Source organism: Geotrypetes seraphini, chromosome 1, assembly GCF_902459505.1.
Source record: "Geotrypetes seraphini chromosome 1, aGeoSer1.1, whole genome shotgun sequence".
NCBI lineage: Eukaryota > Metazoa > Chordata > Amphibia > Gymnophiona > Dermophiidae > Geotrypetes > Geotrypetes seraphini.
Genome location: NC_047084.1, coordinates 203,462,264 through 203,487,000, shown reverse-complemented (window position 1 = coordinate 203,487,000; position 24,737 = coordinate 203,462,264). Strand labels below are relative to the sequence as shown.

At 43.2% G+C, this 24,737-nt stretch overlaps 1 protein-coding gene across 6 annotated transcripts in view; it reads left to right on the top strand.

Moving 5' to 3' along the window:
* The first annotated feature begins 2,613 nt into the window (after window positions 1-2,613).
* Window positions 2,614-24,737, top strand: part of SLC7A2 (solute carrier family 7 member 2) — a 185,534-nt gene continuing 163,410 nt past the window's right edge. For 3 of the 6 annotated variants that reach the window (XM_033944290.1, XM_033944272.1, XM_033944241.1), the window contains exon 1: window positions 2,614-3,388. The gene's annotated coding sequence lies outside the window, so the exon portion shown is untranslated. Of the gene's footprint in view, window positions 3,389-3,428; window positions 3,596-24,737 lie in introns of those variants that run through there. The other 3 variants (XM_033944280.1, XM_033944259.1, XM_033944265.1) reach the window with 2 other exon arrangements.

The following is a 24,737-nucleotide window of genomic DNA, read 5'->3' as shown; positions in this document are numbered from 1 at the left end:
AAAGCACATGGGGAAGACAGAGTGGGGAGAAGGATGCTGAAAGCACATGGGGAAGACAGAGAGGGGAGAAGGACGCTGAAAGCACATGGGGAAGACAGAGGGGGAGAAGGACGCTGATAGGACATGAGGAAGACACAGGGGCGGGGGGAGAAGGACGCTGAAAGGAAATGGGGAAGAGAGAGTGGGGAGAAGATGCTGAAGGGAAATGGGGAAGAGAGAGTGGGGAGAAGACGCTGGCAGGGAAGAAGAAAGAGATGCCAAATTATGGGGGGAGCGGAGGGAAGAAAATGGGTGCCAGACCAATTTGGAAGGGGGAGAAAGGGAGAGGCACAGTAACAGAACAAATGGAAGACGTAGAGAGAAGAGAGACAGTGGATGGAAGGAATTGAATGAGAATATGAGGAAAGCAGAAACCAGACAACAAAGGTAGAAAAAAAATTCTATTTCTTTTTCTTTTGTTTCAGGATAAAGTAGTATATTAGTTGTGTTGATAACAATTTATAAACAAAGCCCTGCCAGCTGAACATCTCTTTCTCCAGTTCAGCAGCCAGAACTTTGATTTATAAGGAAGGAATAAGCTAAATATTGCAGTACTGAGGCTTGTATGGATGCTGCGGGGACGGTGACTGGGCGGTGAAGGGGACGGTGCAGTGACGGGGACAGATTTTTTCCCCCGTGCTATTCTCTAATGCTCATGTCAAAAGCTTCCCTCTGACTCAGCTTCCTGTTTCCGCTTTTGACTGAGCACCGTGTTGCCGATCTGAAGTTCTGTTGATGCCAGGGGTAGAAAGAGGCCCATTGCAGATCTTAAGTCTCATCGCGGGGGGGGAGGGGGGGTTGCAGATCTTATTGCCAAAATCAGAAAGGTGAGGAAGGGAGAAAGGTGAGGAAGGGAGAAAGATGGGCCTGTGGTGGATGGAGAGATTGAGAGAAGGGGGCAGATGATGGGAAGTGGGGAGAAAGGGGAGAGATAAGAGGGCAGATGATGGAAGTGGGGAGAAGGGGCAGATGATGGAAGTGGGGAGAGAGAAGAGGACAGATGATGAGGAAAAGGATTGAGTTAGGGAAATACTGGAGGGGGTGAGGGAAAGAGATGGCGAGCTGTAGGTAGACAGTAAAAAAGAAATTGAAGAGTGTAGTAAGAACTTAATCTAGATGGATGCAGAAAATAAACTGCAAAGGAAAATGAGGGAAGAAAGGGATTCCAGAAGAGAGGTTTGGGAGAGGGAAGGAGAGGAGAGAGATGCCAGACCAATGGGGGTGAAAAGAGAGATGGAAGAGGGAGGCATACAGTTTCTGGAAGGGGCATAGGAGAGAAGATGCCATATAGGGAGGGGCAGAGAGGCGGCAGACAGTGGACGGAAGGAAGAGAGTAACAAGAAGATGAGGAAAGCAGAAACCAGAGAAGACAAAGGTAGAACAAAAATTTTCTATTTATTTATTGCTTTAGGAGACATGTATCACTGTTTCTGTGGTGTTGCATTTTATGCAGAGTCCAGCTTCTTGCTGGTTCAATTTAACCTTTGTCTATGTATTTCTATTTTATCCCCCTTTTACAAAACTGTGGAGCGTTTTTTAGCGCCAGCCATGGTGGTAGCAGCTCTGATGCTCAGAATTCTATGAGCATCAGAGCTGTTACCTCTGTGGCTAAAATCCACACTACAGTTTTGTAAAAGGGGGAGGGGTTAGTTTTTGATGACATATTCCATACTAGGCAAAGGTGTTTTCTGTGTTCTGTGTGTTCGAAAGACATGATTTTCTGTTAGGATTGACGGTGTAGGATTGATCTGTACTAGTCTGGCTTGTTTAGTTTTACAATGGGTGTATTGATGTACTGCTCACTGCAATATGTAAGATGCTGCCTTTTCCTAGGTACTCATGTGTGACGTGTGGCTTGTTACTAAAAATCATGTTTTTCGTACAGATGGGGGGGGGGGAGGGGGCAAAAAATGATGGGCCCCGGGTGTCATATATGCTAAGTATGCCACTGAGATTTTGAAGAAGATTTTGACATAGAAAAGTAGAATTGAAGAAAGTTGAATGTTAATGCTAAAGATGGATGTAGGGCAGAAAGTAAAGGAGAGAAAAATTGGTGCGCTTCCCAAAGCCCTGCCTGCTGAAGATCTCTTCTCTAGGAAGGAAAGGGGGATTTGTTCAGAGATGTTTGGAGGTTGCATAGAAGAAAAACTGTACACTGGCACTGGTATGGCAATCTTTGTTGTTTGTTTTGAATTTTGAAATAAAGAAGTAAATAAGAAAATGGGTAAATACATGGGGGTAGGGCAGGGGGCCCAGTGTACTTGTGTACCTAGAGGCCCCCGATGAATTAATCCTGCCCTGGCATTAGCCACTGCCTACACTGTGTTGAGTTTGACTTCAATATCTTTGTAAGTCAATAGCACTATTTTCTTATTTTCCATTTTTGTATTTGTTCCTGGGTGTGAACGTTTGCTTGTAAAAGAAGTAAGCAAACCTAGGTGACCTTACACAAACAGCTTCTCCACACCTGTGATTCACAAGGATACCTGGTACCACACCTCTTCTTCAGGTATGAAATACAAATCAGAAGTAGAAAGTGGGTCTTGGTCTTTTTTTATATGTCTGGTTTGTTTCCAGAAGCTGCAATCGCTGCTCCCATTCCTCTGGCCCATGAAAACCGATCAGAGAAAACAGAATCTCTCTACAGGGGCAGAAAAAGTCAGGCCGGGCGCTGCTCTTGGGTTTTCAACATCCGCCCTGTTTCACTCCCCGACCTGCACAGCTGCTGCCTGCCAGCATGGCCATATTTCTGCCTCCGGCAGTGGGAGTGAGGGAAAACCTCGGCAGCCCCATTTGGGCATCAGTCCCATAACTGCACTTATTTACATGGGTGGAGTTCATTTTATTGCCTTCAGGAGTCACAGTGGAAAAGGAAAATACTTGTTGCATACTTTCCTAACAGCTATGCTAGGAAAGCTTTCCAGGAATGTTTTAGCGCAGCTACCAGTATATTTTCCTATAGACACAAAATAGCGTTAAAAATATCCCCAAAACAAAAACCTTTAACACATGACGCCGCCCCCCCCCCAACCCTTCAGGCAAGGGTGACTTCTGCAGTTGCAGAAACTTTCCCCCCTTCACCTCTCTTTTAGTTTTGCAACATCGCCTCCTCCCACCCCTTTCCATCAGGAGCCCCTACGCCCCCTCCCTGCCGCGGAGTGGTTTCATATTAGGTGAGTTTTATATTTAGAGCTTGCTTGCCGCGCTCTGCGCCTTGCAGATGTCAGAAGCTTTGTTTATTTATTGCCAGCTCTAAAACGTAAAGCAGAAGCTTGCGTGCAACTTGCAACCTAGTACGGGGGAAAGCCAAACTGCTGAGCTTTGGAGCGGAAATTGGACTGGAAGCAGGGTGAGCAAATTAAGTTTGTGCAGTGTTTGATGTTACATTTTTAAAAAAAACCAAACTGTTCGGCCGTAGCTGGGAGGCGTCTCCTCTCAACCACGTTTGCGTTTCTGCCAAAAAGCAGTTTATAGTAGTCGCCTTGCTTGTGTTGCTAGAAAAGAAAACAGGATTTAAACCGTCGCGTTATATAGAGAAATAAAAGCTGTAGGAACGGTAAGTACCGTAGTTGAGTTTGGACTTGCTAAAATGAAGCACTTTCGGAGCCCCCTAATCGGTCTAAGATTAATTCCAGTACTGTTTAGTGCTACAAAGGCGGGTGCAATACAGTTGAGTGGAAATAGGATGTGTATGATGAAATTTTAGATTGAAACAATTGGAACAACAGTCCTTGGAATGTTATGGAGCTTTTTATTTCCGGTAGAAATCGCTGCAGACGCTGGTTTGTTTTGTTTTTTTTGTTTGTTTTAACATATTCAAGTAAAAGTTGAAAGTAAATAACTGGTTAAAGGCTAAAATGAAGAGAAAAGTTATATGAAATTGAAATGCGTATGCACACTAGGTAAATGCCAATCAGATTTATAGTTATCAGGTGCAGAGCAGCAAACACCAAGAATTAGACGGCTAAAATTTTAATGCTAAGAAATGCAAGGTCATGCATGTGGACAGCAAAAAACCAAAACAAGAGAATGGTCAGGGGTAGGGAACTCCGGTCCTCGAGAGCAGAATTCCAGTCGGGTTTTCAGGATTTCCTCAATGAATATGCATGAGATCTATTTGCATGCACTGCTTTCAATGCATATTCATTGGGGAAATCCTGAAAACACGACTGGAATATGGCTCTCCAGGAACGGAGTTCTCTACCCCTGGTTTAGGTGATGAAGAGGAAGGTGCTGTGTGATGATCTTTAGGTGGCCAAAAAGGTGATGTACTAAGGCAGTGTTCTTCAACTTTTTTACACCTGTGGATGGACTGGCAGAAATAAAAGAATTATTTTGTGGACCGGCAAACTATTAAGACTGAAATTTAAAAAAACTGTTTCCGCCCCGTCTCCGCAAGCTCGGTCCCCACAAACCATCTGATCCCCATCTGCACAAGCCGCAGTTATGATTTTATATTGAACTTTTTATTAAAGTATAAAAAGAAACAATATTCTGAACAATTGTGATTTTATAAATACAAATATATAGAGCACAGACCAACAAAACCCCTGTCTCCCCTCCCTTTCACATATATCCCCTCTACTATCAAGAAAACTGAACAAGCCAAGTTATTATAGAATGCTACACAGAAATATCATGCTAACAGAATACTGCAGTTCCCAGTTATGTCTATTTCAAATCTGATATATTCTAATGACAAAATAGAAATAAAAAATGTTTTTTCTACCTTTTGTTGTCTCTGGTCTCTGCTTTCATCTTCTTTTCACTCTTTTCCTTCCAGCGTCTGCCCTGTCTCTTCAATCCAGCATCTGCCCGTTCCATCCACTGTCTGCCCTCTCCCCCCTTCCATATGTATCTGACTTCTTTCTATGCCCCTCTCTCTAGCCTGTGTCTCCTCTCTCCTTTTTACATCATTCATTCCAGCTTCACTGCTTTCTTCATTTTTATCTCTCCTACACCAGATCTAGCATCTTTATCCCTCTCTCATTTCTTTGCTGACCCCCTTTCCAGCATCAATCTCTCTCTACTTTCTCATTCCTCTCTCTCCCCTTTCCCTCATCTGATCTCTCCATTCCACCCTGACCCCCTTCCCTTCCTGTAATCTCCCTGCCAGCTGTTTCCTTCTTTTTTTCCTTTTCCCTTCCCTATTCCCCCCTATCCAACATTAACTCTCTTCCCATCCCTTTCCCTCCTCCCCTCCCAGCAGCATCTCTCCTTCTACCTCCCTCCAGGTCTAGTAGCAGCTCTCCTTTTATCCAGCAGCTTCCCAGCCTCCTACAGTGGCTTCCTCCCCTTCCAACAGTTCTCAGTACTTGCCTGCAGCAGTGATTTACTTAGGCACCCTTGGGTCTGTTGCCGCCTCTGATGAAAGAGGAAGTTGCCGGTGAATCACTGCCCTGGCAAGTAGGAGAGCTGCTGGGAGGGGAGATAGCCACTGTAGGCTCCCCAGGATCTTGCTCGCACAAGCTGACCATCTCCCTTTTATCTGCAGCACTCTCCCTTCCACTTGCACCTTTCCCGCGGCCCTCTTCAGCAATTCGGCAGGGGCGGCAATCAAGACAGGCTGCCAACGTCGGGACCTTCACTCTCTGAGTCCCGCCTATTTTGTTTCAACTTTCTGTTTCCGAACAGGCGAGACTCAGAGAGGGAAGGCCCCGACGTCGGCAGCCTGTCTTGATCTGCAGTCGGTAGGAAATTTAACTGCCGACTTGATCTTGCCAGCCCTGTGCGGACCGGCAGAAATTTTTTACGGACTGGCACCGGTTTGCGGACTGGTGGTTGAAGAACAGTGTACTAAGGTACAGAACTTTCTGACTAATTCTAGGCTTCCGATGCCCCCAAATAAAATCCTACCATGCCCTCTGTACTCTATCCAGCGCATTTTTATCCCCCCAGATGGGCAAAGTCTGCCGGCTGCCAGATCCTGGTACAGTTCTAGGCGACATCCTTTCCAAGTAACCATGCCAAACTCACGAGCATAATGCAAGAGGCGCTCCTTCAGGGTAAAGCTTTGAAGGCAAACGATGATGTCACGGGGTCTGTCAGCCATGCGGAGCCCCAAAGATCTATGGGCCTGCTCGATATCCAGATCAAGAGAGTCATCCTCTAGCAGCCAGCGCCCCAATCCTGTAACCATTTCCCTTGCCTCACCATACTCATTGGTATCGGGAATCCTTCTGATGTGGATGTTATTCCTCCGGTCCCTATTCTCAAGATCCTCCATCGTAGTAACCAAGTCTGCAAGTTCTGCCCACACATCCTCCACTCCACGCTGGGCTCCCGATACCGTGTCCTCAGAGGTATCAACTCTGGCTTCCACAGTATTAATATGGACACTCATATCATTCAGATCTTGCTGTAACTCTTGTATAACTGCTGTCAAAATCTTAGTTTTAATTTCAGCGATTCATGTTCACATGTCCGACCGGGTGAACAAGTCTGACTGTCCATCCGCCACCTCTGGCTCTATCGTCTCTTCATTTTCCATCGGTTCCTGCACCAGAGGTGAAGTCATTCCAGCCAACATCCCACCACCACGTGGCTGGCGGACAAATGAGCAATCTCCCTCTTGCAGTCCAGACATGTCGGCGTCGAGTTTCTTTCTATACGCCATGCACCTACTCCAGTTGCTCCTTTATCAAATACGATAGTTCAGTGTTAGGTTGTTTAATGCATTTCTGGTTTTATTTCTTCATTGTTGAAGTACTTGCAGATCCTTGCTATAGCTGGTGGAGATCCCAAACACTGCAGGTTGAGGACCTCCTCCAAAGGTGGCCAGAACTCCCTTCTACCAAGCGTAACAGTCACTGGCAGCTTCCTTGAGCAACTGAGGTGCCAGCATCTGTGACTTGGGGACATTGCTGATGCCTACCAAGCTCAGTAAAAGGGAGTTTTGGCCACCTTTAGAGAAAGTCTTGGGGATCCTCATTAGCTACTTACATAGAAACATGATGGCAGATAAAGGCCAAATGGCCTATCTAGTCTGCCCATCCGCAGTAACCATTATCTCTCTCTCTCTCTCTCTCTCCGAGAGATCCCACATGCCTTTCCTAGGCCCTCTTGAATTTAGACACAGTCTCTGTCTCTACCACCTCTTCTGGGAGACTGTTCCATGCATCTACCACCCTTTCTGTAAAAAAAACCCCCAAAAAAACCCAACATTTGATTCTGTCACATTTGTTAGACCATACTTAAGCTTCAAACCCTGATTTTTGGACAACGAAAGCAGCGCTTTAAATCACTGAGCCAGAGCTGTTTTCTAAAGTATTCAGTGGCATAGCGAGGGAGGTTGGCACCTGGGGCGGTGGCACCCAGCATCGCCGCACTGTGCATCCTCCCACTATGCATCCACTACATGTGGAGGGGCAATATGACATCTAAGACTGAGTAGGATGAGGAGAGCGTGATAACGTTACTAAGCCAATCGTTCAATTTGCCTGCCTGGAAGGCAAGAGTTCTGTCCAAGAATCTTTTGTAGTAGCAGGCTTTTATTGTCGGATAGGTGAACAGATGTATTCTTCGTGTGGGCCAAAAAGAACTTGCCAGATTAAAATGGGAAACTAGGTAAGTGGGGGCCAGACCAAATATTGATTTATAACACAGACAAGAGAACATAAACAGGATTCGTGCCTCTAGGGGCAGCCAATGGAGTTTTTGATAGTAGGGGCTTTTTTTTTTTTAATGCTCTTTGTTGTTCTTCTTTATTCATTCTTTCTTTCTTTTTCCCGTCGCTGGGAGGGTGGGAGAGGGGATGGGGGGGTGTAGTGGGGGGTGTGGTGGGATTTCTGTCTGGTATGGTTGTGGGGGGGTTTTCTTCTCTGGGGTCAATAGTAGGAGTACGCGGTCAGACTGTGTTGCTTTCTCCAGGTTCTTCTACATGGTTGTTCTGTGGGTCCTGGGTCCTGCTGGGTACTGGCTGTTTTTTCTTGGTGGGAAAGGGGGGGCTTTTCACTCCTTCTGATTGGCTGGTACTTTGGTTCTAGCCTCCTCTGCCCTTTCTAGCCTTTATGAGTTGGACTATGTATCGTATTTGCTATGTCCTTGGCTACTGTTTGATTGTATTGGCCTTGTCTGTCTTTGCTTCTTAATAAAAAACGCGTTTCAAACCAAAAAAAAAAAGTAGGGGCTTATGTGTTCCCATTTCTTCAGTCCAAAGATCAGTCGAACTGCCGAATTTTGAATGACTCTGAGCCTTAGAATGGTTTTATTTTTAAGGATCCCAAGTAAATGATGTTGCAATAATCGAGCAAGCTTAGGATGGAAGATTGAGTCAGTAAGCGGAAGAAAGCTGTATCAAAGTATTTTCTGATAATAATAATAATAATAACAGCTTATATACCGCAATACCGTGAAGTTCTATGCGGTTTACAAAAGATTAAGCAAAGGTACAAATTGACTGACTTCAAGAGGGGAAGAAGAAAGAGAAGTAATTAGACAGAAAATTCATTGGTGAGGAGAAAAGTAATCAAAAGGATAGGAACGAGATAAGTGGATCAGTTGTCAAGATGTTTTAGGAACAGGTGTGTTTTTAGACATTTCCTAAAGAGTTTCCATAGTACTGAAAAGCATTTTACTAATGACTGGGGAGTCAATTCGGAATGGTTTGCATGGGCTTCAGTAATGGTGTTAAAATACATGAGTTAAATATACAGTCATGAAAAAATTAGGACACCCCATGAAATATTCAGTTCTTTCTTAAGAAATGTTATTTATCTTTGAAAAGAAAGTGATGTAATTCAGGTAAACAACAAAACTTTTCCTTGATTAATCATGAAATAAAAGATATCCATAAAAATGTATATTCTAACTGAGGAATAAATTAGGACACCCTACACATTAATAGCTAGTGTTACCCACTTTGGCTGAAATAACTACAGTGAGACGCTTCTTATAGCTATCTACCAGTCTCTGACATCGGTCTGAGGAAAGTTTTTGGCCAACTCATCAATGCAGAATTTTTAAGCTGTGAGATGTTTGAGGGGTTTCTTGCATGTACAGCCCATTTCAAATCACCCCACAGCATCTCAATGGGATTAAGATCGGGGCTTTGACTTGGCCATTCCAGGACTCTCTATTTCTTAGTTTTCAGCCAGTCCTTGGTGGATTTACTGGTATGTTTTGGGTCATTGTCGTGTTGCAGGATCCAGTTCTGCTTCAGCTTTAATTTTCTTACAGATGGTCTCACATGTTCCTCAAGCACCCTCTGATACACAGTAGAATTCATAGTGGATTCTATGATGGTGAACTGGCCAGGTCCTGCTGCAGCAAAGCATCCCCAAACCATGCTTCACAGTTGGTATGAGGTTCTTTTCCTGGAATGCTGTATTTGGCGTATGCCAAACATGTCCTCTTTTCTGGTGTCCAGATAATTCAATTTTAGACTGATCTGTCCATAGAACACTATTCCAGAAGTCCTGGTATTTGTCTATATTCTCTCTAGCAAACTTCAGTCTGGCCTTGTTGTTTCTCTTAGAGAGCAAAGGTTTTCTTCTTGTACACCTCCCATGCAAGTTAAATTTGTGCAGTGTCTTTCTGATTGTAGAGGCATGCACTTTCACACCAATAGTAGCAAGAGCCTGCTGTAGGTACTGTGATGACATTTTAGGGGTTTTGGAGACTTCTTTTAGCATCTTGCTGTCTGCTCTGGGGATCAACTTGCTTGGATGACCAGACCTGGGCATGTTGGCAGTTGTTTGGAAAGCCCTCCACTTGTACACTATTTTCCTGACCGTAGAATGGCTAATGTCAAATTTTTTTGAGATCTTTTTAAATCCCTTACCAGACTTATAAGCTGCTACAATCTTCTTTCTGAAGGCCTCAGACAGCTCTTTTGATCTCACCATGGTTTAAGTAGGGCAAACCTCTTTCAAAATGCTGAGTAATGATGTTCTTATCATATGCACCTGATGTGATACACCTGTGTGTGATTTGAGCCACTTTAAGTGAGAGGATATGTGGGGGTGTCCTAATTTATTCCTCAGAATGCACATTTTTGTGGATATCTTTAGTTTCATGAGTAAATCAAGGAAATCTGTTGTTGTTTACCTGCAATTACATCACTTTATTTTCCAGATATAAAAAAAAAAAAGATTTGACATTATGGGCTCCTTTTACGAAGCTGCGTTAGCGGTTTAACACGCGTAATAGCGTGTGCTAATTTGTCGGCCGCGCTAGCCGCTACTGCCTCCTCTTGAGCAGGTGGTAGTTTTTCGGCTAGCGTGGAGGTTAACGCGTGCTAAAAAGGTGCGTGCGATAAAGCTGCTAACGCGGCTTCATAAAAGGAGCCCTACGTGAACATTTCTTAAGAAAGAACTGAGTACAGTGGTGCCTCACACAACGAACTTAATTCGTTCCAGGAGCAAGATTGTTATGCGAAAAGTTCGTTATGTGAAACGCATTTTCCCATAACAATACATGTAAAAAAAAATAATTCGTTCTGTAGCATAAAATATGCTAAGATGACATAAAAAAAGATAAATTTACCTTGTTAGAGCTGTTAGCATGATATAGAGGGGATATATGTGAAGGGGAGGGGAGACAGGGGTTTTGTTGATCCTTGCTGTGTATTATAATCACCCCCCACATACTCCCCAGTACCTTTTTTAATTCCTCCCATCTTTCCCAGCCAGTGGCGTACAGGCCAGAAGCGCAGAGATCAGGAGCAATTCCTCTGCACGCCTGTGTGGGCCCATGCCGATCTCCGAATGGCTGCAGTTAGTTCTTGTGAGTCCCGCGAGAGCTGGCTGCAGTTAGTTCTTGTGAGTCCCGCGAGAGCTGACTGCAGCCATTCAGAGATCAGCGCAGGCCCAGGCGGCGGGGGGGAGGTTTAAAAATATGCGGAGGCGGCGGGGGGGAGGTTTAAACATATGCGGTGGCGACGGGGGGAGGTTTAAACATATGCGGTGGCGGCGGGGGGAGGTTTAAACATATGCGGTGGCGGCGGGGGGAGGTTTAAACATATGCGGTGGCGGCGGGGGAAGGTTTAAACATATGCAGTGGCGGCGGGGGGAGGTTTAAAAATATGCGGTGGCGGCGGGGGGAGGTTTAAAATATGTAGCGCCAGTTAAGCGATGCAGCTCGGGCGACTTCGTTGTGTGAAACGAAGTCCGTTGTACGGATCAAGACAAGAAGTTCGTTGTGCGCAGCGTTCGCTGTGCGAGGCGGCCGTTATGCGAGGCACCACTGTATTTCATGGGGTTTCCTAATTTTTTCACATGACTGCATGTATATCTTTCCTATATATACTGTACCATTTATTTATATACAATATGTATGTGTGTGTGTGTGTGTGTGTATATGTGTGTGTGTATATGTATATAAATTATTATTATAGTTTTTGTATGTCATATATTCATCTTTCTTTGCATTATTTGTGAGTTTACCCTTTCATGTGGGTAATAGCTTACTGTTTCCTCCATATTGCTATTCCCCCTAGTTGTTTACATGTACAAAGTTTCAGAAAGTGCAAATCAAATTCACATCCTATTCCCGACCAACTCACCTGTTGGTTCCCTGTTCATTTTCCTAATGTTATTTTATCTCTGACCTGCTGTAGGCCATTACAGTTTTCATGGTCTGATTAAGATATACTAGTTTAGACAACTTTTACAGATCATGAGCACTGATTTGATTACTTTTGATCATGTCAGACAGGTCATTCAGGTTTTTCTTTTAGTACCATTTACACAGAGTGACAGAAAACCCCAGGGTTGGTAGTAAACAGTAAAGGAGTGCCAAGCAAGTAAGACTCCTTCACAAGTGAAAATCTTTCCAAAGACCACTCAATGAAAGAAATATGAAGAAACTGAATAGCTATATACACTTCTCCCTCAATATTCACGGGGGTTAGGAGCAGAGCCAGCCTGCAAATATTAAAAACTGCAAATAATATTTAGGCCGGTTCTGATCCAGCTTTCCCCCGGAATTAAAGCTGTATTCCGGACCTTCCCCGCCTCCCTCCCACTTTTCCCCGGAATCCCTTAAGCCTTACCTGGTGGTCTAGTGAGTTTTCGGGGCAGGAGTGATCTTCCTACTCTCCTGTCCCGTGCAGATCACTCATAGGAAATGGTTGCCGTGAGCTCCCGTAGTCTCTCAAGAGACTACGGGAGCTCACAGCAGCCATTTCCTATGAGTGATCTGCACGTGGCAGGAGCCTTTTATAGGACCTCTGAAGAAGACTATCTTGTCGAAACACAGACCATGTTGGGTCCTACGCTCTCAGCGGACTAGGTCCTTAAGACTTTTATGTGGATTGTTCACGTTGACTTTTGGAACTTTTAAATTTTCAATAAAGTCCTTTTCAAGAACATCGTCACTCCACAGTGTTTTTTGGTTTCTCTTGGATTTTTTTCTGTGGATCTCCCAGGGTAAATTTCTTTGTTTTGGTCGGTAGTTTCACTACTATCAGGGTCTCTCAAGGCGGACAGGTTTCAGTGGAGATGTCAGACTAACGATGTACCACCCATCTGGGCAGCAGCAGCAGATGGGCATTGTTGGAGTTGAATTTATACTGCGCAGCAATCTACTTCTGTATTATCAAGTCAGTAGGACTCAATTCAGTAGAATTCAAGTCAGTAAGACTCGAATATGAGTCGATGGCACCTAACATATTAGAATAATTCAAAATGACAGGTGCAAATTGGGCCGGAGCTTCCATTGGTTTATCTAGTGTAGTGCACCATGGCCCTTGAACAGGCAGTTGCTGGAGGTGAAAAGTGCCCTGCCCCCCCACCAATAGTTTCTCAATCCACTCTTAGTGTATTCCATAGCTGGTCTGGTTTTCAGATAACCAACATGAATGTGCGTTGATAGATTTACATGTGATAGAGGTGATGTAGTTAAATTTATCTCATGTGTTTCTATGGTGAATATCCTGAAAACCTGATTGGATAGAGCCTTGGTCTTCAGCCCCAAGTTGCTGCCAACAGGTTGGGTTTTCAGGATATACCTAAAGAATGTACATTAATATATACAAAATGTGAGAATTTATGATGCAGCTTCCTCAATTACTGCCCAAATTTACAATAAAGCTGTCTTATACCGAATACTTTCAAACATCAATTCACAATCGTATGTTCCTTAAAATTTGCAATAGAAAGAATGAATTTTTTTGTAGGCTGACATGCTTTTTCAATTCATTTAAGCTGAGGTTCTCTTTCTTAATCTGTCCACTTTATATTGCACTGAAATTGTATTCAAACAGTGATTGTGGTAAAAGTTGCATATATAGTTTAAAGTTTGTAATATTTATAGGCCTCCTTTTATGAAGACACATTAGGTTTTTTATCGCTGGCCACTTATAGGAATTCTATGAGCATCGGAGCTTTTACTGCTGCGACTGGCAATAACACAGCTTCATAAAGGGAGGGGGGTAATTTTAAATTTAGGTGCTAGTACATGCTATGAAGGCCAATAAAAAAGTTATTATAAGGTGATTATTAATAATATTTTGTATTTTATTATGCTACAGAGTTTTGTGAAAGATGACAAATAATTAAATTGATGTTTGAAAGTATTAGGTATAAGATAGCTTTATTGTAAACTTGGGCAGTAAAGAATATACAGGAGAGAACTACATATAAAAGAAATAATAGGTATGCAAATCTCTCTCATGCACATTCATTATAGATGTCTTGAAAATCTGGCCTATTGGTGAAGTAAAGGCTAAAGGACTAGAATGTACTCCAGGAATGTCTTGAGAAGCAAATAACTAAGAAGTACTGTACACTTCTCCCTCTGTATTCGCGGTAATAGGGGATTTACAGACCCACGAATAACTTTTTCATATGTTATTTGTGCTTTTCTATTAAAAACCATTGTGGATAAGGTGAAACCATGAATAATAAAAAAGACCACATTCGCGATTTAAATTGAAAACATTTATAGTATTTATTGCAGTTTTTGAATAACACAGTGTTGTACATTAAACATGGGTGAACCAGTATAGATTACTGTACAGTACTTATCTCTTACTCAGTCGGTGTCTTCCTCCTCATGTACATGTACTGCATGCAGTGGAGGAGGAGAAAAAGAGGATAAGTGAGCACCAGGTGCCTCCTCAGGCAGTGGAAGTGGATCTTCAGTATGCAGTACAGGTATAGGAGGAAGACGAAGAGATGAAGGGGATGCCTCCTCATGGGTGGAAGAGGTGGATGGAGAGGCAGTGACTCTAGGTATCTTTTGGAAATACATTGTGATTTCTGTCTGGCTCTTCTGCTTCTTCATTTCTTTATATATATTTGTGTATGTAGAAATTGCTGCTTCTGCTAACTCCTTCACCTTTAACACATGTACCTTGGATGGGTCGATGTCATAGAAAAAGTCCATCACACCATTGAACCTGCGTGTGTCCTCTGCAATATTATCCACTGTAAACTTGTTTTCTAGCACTTCTACTTCTACTCCTTCCTCCTCTTCATCTGATATTGCCTCTCCTTCAGGAGCAGTCAGGTCAATTAGGTCATTTTCCGTTAGTTCATTTGCTCTGGTGTTTATTAAGTCTTGAATATCCTCCATATCCATATCTTCAAAGCCTTCCCCACCCACCTGCTTTGGGATGTATTCCATAATTTCTTGGACAGGTTCTGTGATATTGACAGTGTTCTCCCTTTTTACACATTCAGGCCAAAGATTCTTCCAGCACAAGTTCACTGACTCTGGCTTGACAGCTTTCACTAATATTGATGGCGTCGGCAATAGTGAAGTCCTTCCACATTTTCATGATGTTATCCGCTTTTGTGCCTTCGGCCATCGCATGCACAATCCTCTCCAATGAATACCTAGTGTAGTATGCCTTGAATGTCCTAATTGCCCCTTGGTCAAGAGGCTGGATGAGAGATGTTGTATTGGGGGGCATGTAGACAATCTTAACACCCTCATTGTGGAACTCATCTGGGTCTGGGTGTCCAAGGGCATTGTCCAATATCAACAGAACCTTGAATTCCATTCCTTTATTGGCCAGGTATTTTCTTATTTCAGGCACAAAACACTGATGAAACTACTGTAGGAACAGTGCTCTGGTTGTCTAAGCCTTCTTGTTGCTCATCCAGTAAACAGGCAGCTGGAACTTATCTTTTCCCTTCAAGGCTTGGGGGTTCGCTGCTTTATAAATCAATATTGGCTTTATCATATGGCCTACTGCATTTGCACAAAGCAGCATGGTTACGCTATTCCGTACAGCCTTGAAACCTGGTGCTCCCTTATCCTCTTGCTAATGAAAGTCCTCTGTGGCATTTTCTTCCAAAATAGAGCAGTTTTATCGGCATTGAATCCCTGCTCAGGTTCATATTCCTTCTCTTCAATAATTTCCTTATAAGTAGCAGGGAACTCTCTAGCTTCCTCTTGGTTGGCAGATGCTGCTTCTCCTGCCACTCTCACATTACGCAGGCCATACCTGTGATGGAATTTATCAAACCACCCTTTGCTGGCCAGAAAGTCGATGGATTGTGACAATCTGCCTTCCCTGCTCTTCAAGGTATCATACAAAGACTTTGCCTTTCTTCTTATCACAGAGTCTACCGGAATTCTCTGGTGACGGGACTAAATCGCGCGAGACAATGGCGCGCCGACAACTGAGCGCAAGGTTGATGGCGCGCCGAAGAAAAGCACTATTTTAAAGGGCTCAGACAGGGTGTGTGGGGGGGAACCCCCCCACTTTACTTAACAGACATCGCGCTGCCATTGTGGGGGATTTGGGGGGTTGTAACCCCCCATATTATACTTAAAACTGAACTTTTTCCCTAAAAAATAGGCAAAAAGTTTGGTTTCAAGTATAATGAGGGGGTTACAACCCCCCAAACCCCCCACAACGCCAACGCGATGTCTGTTAAGTAAAGTAGGGGGGTTCCCCACCAACACTCCCCGTCGGAACCCTTTAAAATAGTGCTTTTCTTTGGTGCGCCGTCAACCTTGCGCTCAGTTGTCTGCGCGCCGTTGTCTTGCGCGATTTTGTCTATGAACCGAATTCTCTTCTTGTAGCAATCCTGCACCCATAGAAATGTTGCAGCTTCCATACGAGAGAGATTGACATCTCGCACAACATGTAATGTTTTAGCATCTGCAGGAGTAGCTGCTGCAACAGCTTTACAGATTGCTTTTTCATTCTTCTTTATGCACCTAACGGTAGACTCATTAATGCCATAATGCCGAGCAACAGCAGACTTTAGTCTCTGAAGCATATCCAATAATTCAACCTTTTCTTGTAAGGTTTTCACTTTTTTTTTCCCCTCTTGGGAGCACTTTCAGTAACATTCTGAAGTGTTGTGCTTTGTAGCCATGATGGGAGATGTGGGAATCAGTGATTTTATCTGTAAACGCTGTGAATCAGCAATTTCTCTGATGTAATTTTGGGGGGAGGAGCCAGCAAGCGAAAAACCACGAACAATCGAAACTGCGATTGCTGAAACTGCGAATAAGGAGGGAGAAATGTACTGGAACTCTTGCTTCTCTTTTTCTGCCATTGATGCAAGGCCCCAGGCCTGCTTGGAGTTTTCATTCAGCAGTATGCCTAAGAGGATTTTCAAAAACAGATATTTATCTAGTGTTACCAGATGTCCGGATTTACCCGGACATGTCCTCTTTTTAGAGGACTGTCCAGGCATCCTGATGGCTTTTCAAAACCTGCCACTTTGTCTGGGTTTTGAAAAGCATTGAGATTGGGGGTTGCATCTGGGGGGCATCTGCACATGCATAGATGCAAGTGGTGACGTCGCACGCATTCACCCTTGCATGTGACATCATCAAGCCACATTAGCGCATGCACAGATGTCCTCCAGATGTGGCCCCCAAAGAGATGAAATATGTGTGGAGCCAGGGTTGGGAGGCGGAACGGGGAGGGGCTGTGGGCAGAACAGGCGGGGCCACATGTCCTCTCTTTTTTTTTTTTTTTTTAGCAAAAATCTAGTAACCCTATATTTAGCAGCTGCTTTCCCAAACAGGAACTTCAGAAATCTTTAAATTTTAAACAGCACAGTAAGTGAGCCTTTTGCTTTCAAATCTGGTCCTTGAGCACCTCCAGTGGATTATTCTTTTAGGGGGATTGAGCTGTGCAAATGAACCTGGTGCTGAGACCTGATGTCCTTATGAATGTTCTTTGTGGTTATCCTAAAAACCTAACCTGATTGGGATACTTGAGGATTACCATAGATGGTGAAACCTCTGTACTAATCCAGTAGTTTTCTGAAGGCCTGGGAGAGGTGAAAGTGGGTTTATCGGATTATTTTAAGATAGCATGAGATAATGACTATCTAGTTATCAGAGATGTCTGATGACATTAGGAACAGAAAACACCAAGGCCTAAGTTCTGAAAATTCATGGGTCATGTAAATTCCTGAATATCTGATACCATTCAGTTTACAATAATTTTTTCCATGCTGCCAAAAAATATATTGGGACCTATTTAAGAACATTTACCTTTGTCCTGTGGAGATATATTCCTGTACACTGTGCAGCATGTTTTTGCTCACCTGTGAATTTGTCAGAAGAGAGCCTTAGTTTTTATTTAATATTTTCTGTGCCATAAATGAGGATGTGAAAATTGTATTTTAAGTAGAAAAGTTATCTGATATGAACTGTAAGTCGCAGAGCAGTTGCACAAACCACACTAAAATAGTGACCTGCTCATTAGTCCAAGGACCTAGCTTTCTTTGACAGTTCCTTGGTCAGTGCTGTTGCAGTTTTCCACTGCAATGGAATGGCTGGATTTAGTGTTCATGATTGAAGGGTTGCAAGAGGATCTATGGTGCATAGCACCCTGATGAAGACTATGAGGTGGTAATTGGGCTAGAAACTAAAATCAGGGAGATTAGCCCATAAAAAATCCATTTCATGGTTCATATACACGAGTTTGCTTATATTGTCATTTATCCATAACCCCAGGTACATTGGATAGATTGTGAGCCCACCGGGACAGATAAGGAAAATGCTTGAGTACCTAATTATAAAACCGCTTAGATAATTTTGATAGGCGGTATAAAAAAAACCTAATAAATAAACTAAATAAAATAAACTTAATATGTACAAAAGTATTTTCCATTTAAAAAAAAAGCACAGAGATCTAAGTAGCTTTATTGGCCTTGGATAAACTGGATTTTTAGCATGTGGCACCTTTTTTGTTGGACTATCAAAACAGATGATGTGAAGTATTTGAAATGATAAAGGGTGCAGCTTTAATTCATGGAATACACCTTTTATTTAAAAAATATTAAAGTAGGCCAGCTTAGAAAAATAGAATATGACAGTAGATAATGACACTGTAAAATTTACTTCCCAAGAGCAAACCATCCCAAAGAGTGAGATTTTTCAGTCAGCGCATCCAGGATATAAATTTAGAAACTTAAATTACATGTGTTATTGTTTTGCAAATAAAAAAAAGTATGATTGCTTTTGATTTAAAAACTAATGGTGGGACTTCTGGTGACATCATGAGGTTGAGCAGACACTGAGAAGCTCTGCTCCCGTCCTCGAGTCACCTATCATCGGATTTACTTTGTGTTTTGGTGTGGGACTTGTATCCTGGGGTAGTGATTCTTGCTAACCTGTAAAGTGCAACTTTTTGGTACATTTTTTTTACCTTCTCCATGGCCTCCAAACCGATCCGCAAGGAGCATGACCTTCTCCATGGCCTCTAACCTGATCTGCAAGGAGCGTGACCATAGCAAGTCCACTGATTCCAAGATGGCATCGGAACCAAATCCTCCTAGCCCTTCGATCTGCTCCATGTGGACAGCTGAAATCATCGCAGAAGTTACGGCGGCAGTCAAGGCTGCGATTGATAAAAAGCTACAGCAATTCTTTGATAAAATTAAAACAGCCCATGAGAGATTGGACAGTATGGGCCTCATACTTGATGACATTCAACACTGGGTGAGTGCGCTGGAGGATCAGGTGTCTCCGATGGAAACTAGCGCAAATAGGATGGAAAAACAAATTGTGCTGCCGACTCAGAAAGTTGATGACTTAGAAAATCAAGCCCGGAGAAATAATTTGTGCCTGGTTGGTCTCCTGGAGAAGATTGGGGATGCAGAACTGTTTTTGGAGACCTGGATTCCTCAATCGCTTTCCCTGGATCCCTGTTTGGGAAAGTTTAGAGTGCATTGCTTGGGAGGCAACCGTGTGGGAAAAGGACTGCGATAAAATAATAAGAATATCATAAGCATATCTTGTGTTTCCAGGTTTATTCTACAGCTATGGCGGTGCGCTGGAGAGAATTCACACCTATTTGTTCAGCTTTATTCACCAATAAAGTCAAATTTGCGCTACTTTATTCTGCGTGCCTGCGGATTCATGTACAAACTTTTGATCTCCTGCAACAGCTTTAACTTCCTCAAACAGATAGACAGGCTAAAATGCGGCAAATCGCCGGGCCCGGACGGGATCCACCCAAGGGTTCTGAAGGAACTAAGACAAGAAATAGCAGGCACAATCCAGCATGTTTGCAACCTATCCTTGAAAACTGGTGAGGTACCAGAGGACTGGAAATTGGCGAATGTCACACCTATCTTCAAGAAGGGATCGAGGGGTGACCCCGGGAACTACAGGCCGGTGAGCCTGACTTCAATTATAGGGAAGATGGTGGAAGCTATGATCAAGGACGGCATTTGCGAGCACATCGAGAAAAATGACCTATTGAGAACAAGCCAGCACGGATTCTGTAAGGGAAGGTCGTGCCTTACGAACCTTCTGTACTTCTTTGAGGGAATAAGCAGTCGGGTGGACAATGGGGAACCCATAGACATCATTTACCTCGATTTTCAAAAGGCTTTCGACAAGGTGCCACATGAAAGGCTGCTTAAGAAGCTGTGGAACCACGGGGTGGGAGGGGATGTGCACAGATGGATCAAGCACTGGTTGTCGGGCAGACTGCAGAGGGTCGGAGTAAAAGGTCAATATTCTGACTGGCGGGGAGTCACGAGTGGTGTACCACAGGGGTCGGTGCTGGGGCCATTACTCTTTAACATATTTATCAATGACCTGGAAAAGGAGGCAAAGTGCGAGGTTATAAAATTTGCAGACGATACCAAACTGTGCGGCAGAGTTAGGACCAGGGAGGAGTGTGAGGACTTACAAAGAGACCTGGACAAGCTGGAAGACTGGGCAAACAAATGGCAAATGCGCTTTAACGTGGACAAATGCAAGGTCATGCATATAGGGAAAAAGAACCCGTTGTTCAACTACAAATTGGGGGGGGTATTGTTGGGAGACAGCAGACTTGAGAGAGACTTGGGTGTGCTGGTGGATGCATCACTGAAGCCATCTGCACAGTGCGCAGCAGCCTCGAAAAAAGCCAACAGGATGCTTGGCATCATAAAGAAGGGCATAACAACCAGAACAAGGGAAGTCATCATGCCATTGTATCGGGCGATGGTGCGTCCGCATCTGGAATACTGCGTTCAGTATTGGTCGCCGCACCTCAAGAAGGACATGGCGGTACTTGAGAGAGTCCAAAGGAGAGCAACGAAAATGGTAAAAGGGCTGGAACACTGCCCATACGCCGAGAGGTTGGATAGGCTGGGGCTCTTCTCTCTGGAAAAGAGGAGGCTCAGGGGAGATATGATAGAGACCTTCAAGATCATGAGGGGCATAGAGAGGGTGGATAGGGACAGATTCTTCAGACTGAAGGGGACAACAGGTACGAGGGGGCATTCGGAGAAACTGAAGGGAGATAGGTTCAGAACAAACGCAAGGAAGTTTTTTTTCACCCAAAGGGTCGTGGACACTTGGAATGCGCTACCGGAGGAAGTGATCAGGCAGAATACGGTACAGGGATTCAAACAGGGATTGGACGGATTCCTGAAGGATAAAGGGATCATGGGATACTGAGGGAGGAGCTGGGATGTAACACAAGTATAGAAAACTAACCAGGTAATGAGTATAGAAACCAAACCAGGTCGTGCATGTGCAAGACCGGAGGGTTAGGACCTCGATAGGAAGACAGGACTTAAATGAGAAACCAAGGTGGCAAGGGAGCCCCTTCTGGTGATACAGACAGGTCGTGACCTGTTTGGGCCGCCGCGGGAGCGGACTGCTGGGCGGGATGGACCTGTGGTCTGACCTGGCAGAGGCACTGCTTATGTTCTTATGTTCTTATGTTCTTAACACATTGAGAATCCCTGTTTTGCCACTGGCTGCATTGGGGGTTTATCAATGCCCTTGCTTCAAAATCATATCCACTATTGCAGTGGCGTCTTCACAATTCTCCAAACAGCTTAAACCAGAAGAAAACCTCTGCCCCCAGTACACTTTCAACCAACCAGCTGGCTCCAGGCTCCAGTTTCCAATCACAGTCTCTCTCCACCCAGTCAGTGTAACTAATCTTTCACATCTGGATCTGGACTTGGCTCTTAAAAAAAGCAAATTTAACCCATGAGTGTCCATTCTTGCTCTCCCACCAAAACAGCATGTTGAAAAAACAGCTTCTTCCTTAGAGCAATCAAAAGCCATGTTCTAAAGAGTTCAAAAGGTGAGCAGGGATAAAAAAAACTATCGGAAAAAAACAACAGAAAAAATGCACCCTGCTCAGTATCTTCCATGGAGGAAAAAAACAGGACTTCACAGATGACATCGTTGTGCAAAAGCATGCATCTGCCAAAAATATCATCTCCAGGGATTAGAAAAAAGCATTCCATTTAATCTTAATGTTCAAACCATTTGGTTGCACACTATCCAGAAAGTGAATCCATCTCTGTTCCTTTTGTTGCAGCAGTCGTCTCCAATCACCTCTCCTTACTGGTTGTGGGCAGTGCTCTAAAACTGGGCTGCTGCAGATCCGGAGATATCTTAAGCATTGAGCATAAGGTATACTGGCTTTAATTGGATATGGGTGCATGCTTGTAAATTCCAGTGGAAAATTTCTATCCATCCCTTTTATAAACACTGTTGTCAGAAAGTGGTCCTTCTCCTTTACTACTAATACATCCAAAAAGGCAAATGTTTACAAGGATATATGGAAAGGATTGTGATATGTATGGATGAACATGATTTGAAATTAAATGTGAACAAAACAGAGGTGGTAATTGTGAAAAATCAACAGAATACTTTTGAGATAGAAAATGTCACTGTGATGGGGGAGTGTTTGGTAGTTTAAAAAGGAGACAAATGTGATAGGGGTGTGTCTGGACTGTTGCTTGACCATGGAAAAACAAATAATGAAAACAATCCAGGTGGGCTATATGCAGTTGAAAATGTTATATAGATTAAAACAAATGCTACCAATTTGTGATTTTTGCAGTGTTGTGCAGGTGCTGATATTGAGTAGGATAGATTACTGTAATGCATATTTCTGAGAGTTTCTAAAGTGAAAATTGAGAGCATTGCAGACGTTGATTAACTCTGCAGGAAGATTAATTACAGGTATCCCCAGAATGTCTTGTATAACACCAGTTTTAAAACAGTTGTACTGGTTACCAATGCAGCAAAGAATGCACTTTAAAGTTTTGTCTATAATACATCAGATTTTGTACCATGTAGCTCCTGCTGTTTTGAAAGGATTTTTTTTTTATATTAAACTAAACTTTATATATTTCATCTTCGCTATAAATGTAGAGCTCGACACTGTTTACAAAAGTTAAAAGGGAAGTACAGTGGGAGTTGGTGGTAGGGGGAAGCGGAAATTTACATTTTTGAAAATAGCCAAGTTTTCAGGTGTCTACGCAATAGTTGCAAAGAGCCCAGGTTGTGCAGCTGGGCAAGGTAATTATTCCAGAGCTCTGAAGTGAAGAAATTATCCTAGTTTTCCAATGTAGGTAACGCCTTTTAGTGAGGGGAAAGATAATTTGAGCTTTTGGATAGATCTGGTGATGTCAGGTCTCGCAGCATTCCAAGATAAAGGAATTAAAGGGGTAAGAATGCCATGGAGGATCTTGAAAGTTAGGCAGGCTCATTTAAAGTAGATCCTGGAAATTACTGGGAGCCAGTGGAGTTGTAACAAGAGCGATGAAATATGGTCAAATTTTGCTCTTTGCAAAGATCAACCTAGCTGCAGTATTCTGGATCTGCTGAAGTCTTTGAAGACTTTTCTTGGTCAGACTTCAGTAGATCGAGTTGCACTAGTTCAGCCTCGAAAGAATGATTGATTGAACAAGGACAGCAAAATGTTGTTGGTGGAAACAGGATCTCGCTTTCCTCAACACATGGAGGCTAAAAAAGCATTAGAATTTATGACTAGCGTTTTATCAAATTTTTAATAAACTTGAAACTTGATGATCAGTAAATGAAAGTGTTGAGTCTATAATGATGCCCAAAACTTTGCTTGAGAATTCAATCTGCAGTGAAGGTCCAGAAGGCAGTGAAATTAAAGGAGGTAGCTGATCTAACTTTGGGCCAAGCCAAAGTAGTTTTGTTTTGGACTCATTTAGCTTCATTTGTACAGTAAGGGCCCAAGATTGAAGTTTCATTATGCATTCTATAATAATCTTGGTGAGGTTAGTAAGATTTGAATCTCTTGAAGGACGAAGATGTAATCTGCATATGTATACAGTGTTTCAAAGGGGGAGAGATGGAAAAGCATCAAGGTGGACATATAGTTATTGAAAAGAATAGGGGACAGAGGTGATCCCTGCAGGATTCTGCATAGCGGCTTCCAGGGTGATGACCTGGTGCCATTCATATTAACAATGTATGAGCAAGATCATAAGAATTTTGAGAACCAGTCTAAGACAGTAAAATCAATACCTATCTCAGAAAGTTGGTAGATCAGAATGTTGTGGTGAACTACGCGAAAGGCCACAGGTCAAATTGTAATAGAATAGAAAACTTATTACAAGAGTGTAGTTGCTGAACCTTTGAGATTCAGTACTGAACCAATAGAAATTCAGTACTGAAGTTAGGGCTGAAACCATATTGGCAAGGTAACAGAATGGAAAATCTCTCTAAATATGATGAAAATTGAGTACGTAGATATGATACTCGTAATATTTTGGTCATGAGGGGAATGTTCACTATGGGTCGGTAGCTAGACGGTGAGGAAGGGTCTAGGTCAACTTTTTTTCAGTAGTGGGGACAGAGCAATGTGGCCCATCTCTTCAGAAAACAGATCTGACAGTAAGGCAGAATTTATAAGTGGTGAGCGATGAGATAGCCTGAGTGGGAATTTTCTCATCTAGATATGAGGGAAATGGATCAAAGACGCATTTACAAGATCTTAATTTGTGACACAGTTTGAAACCTGAGCCTTGGATACATACTCAAAGGTAGTCCAGGATCTGTCTACTGGATTAGAAGTGGTGTTGCTGGGCACAAGAGAGTTGTAAGAAACCAATGATGGAAAAGATATTTATCAACCAAGGAGGAGTTTGAGGTCAGAAAATACCATGAAAGTTTGTTTGGTGGGAGAGTAGTAGTTTCTTACTCCAGAATTGGTGTGGCTATGCTATTGGTAGGAGGTGCAAAACTTTAGAATACTTTGCCAGGTGTTCTGCGATTTTGCCAGATTGGGTTTCAAGAAAATGTTGAAACATAATTGTTTGTAAGTGCCTTCTTGTATTAACATAGTAACATAGTAGATGACAGCAGATAAAGACCTGAATGGTCTATCCAGTCTGCCCAACCTGATTCAATTAAATTTTTTTCTTCATAGCTATTTCTGAGCAAGAATCCAAAGCTCTACCCAGTACTGAGCTTGGGTTCCAACTGCCGAAATCTCCATTAAAACCTACTCCAGCCCATCTAAACCCTCCCAGCCATTGAAGCCCTCTCCAGCC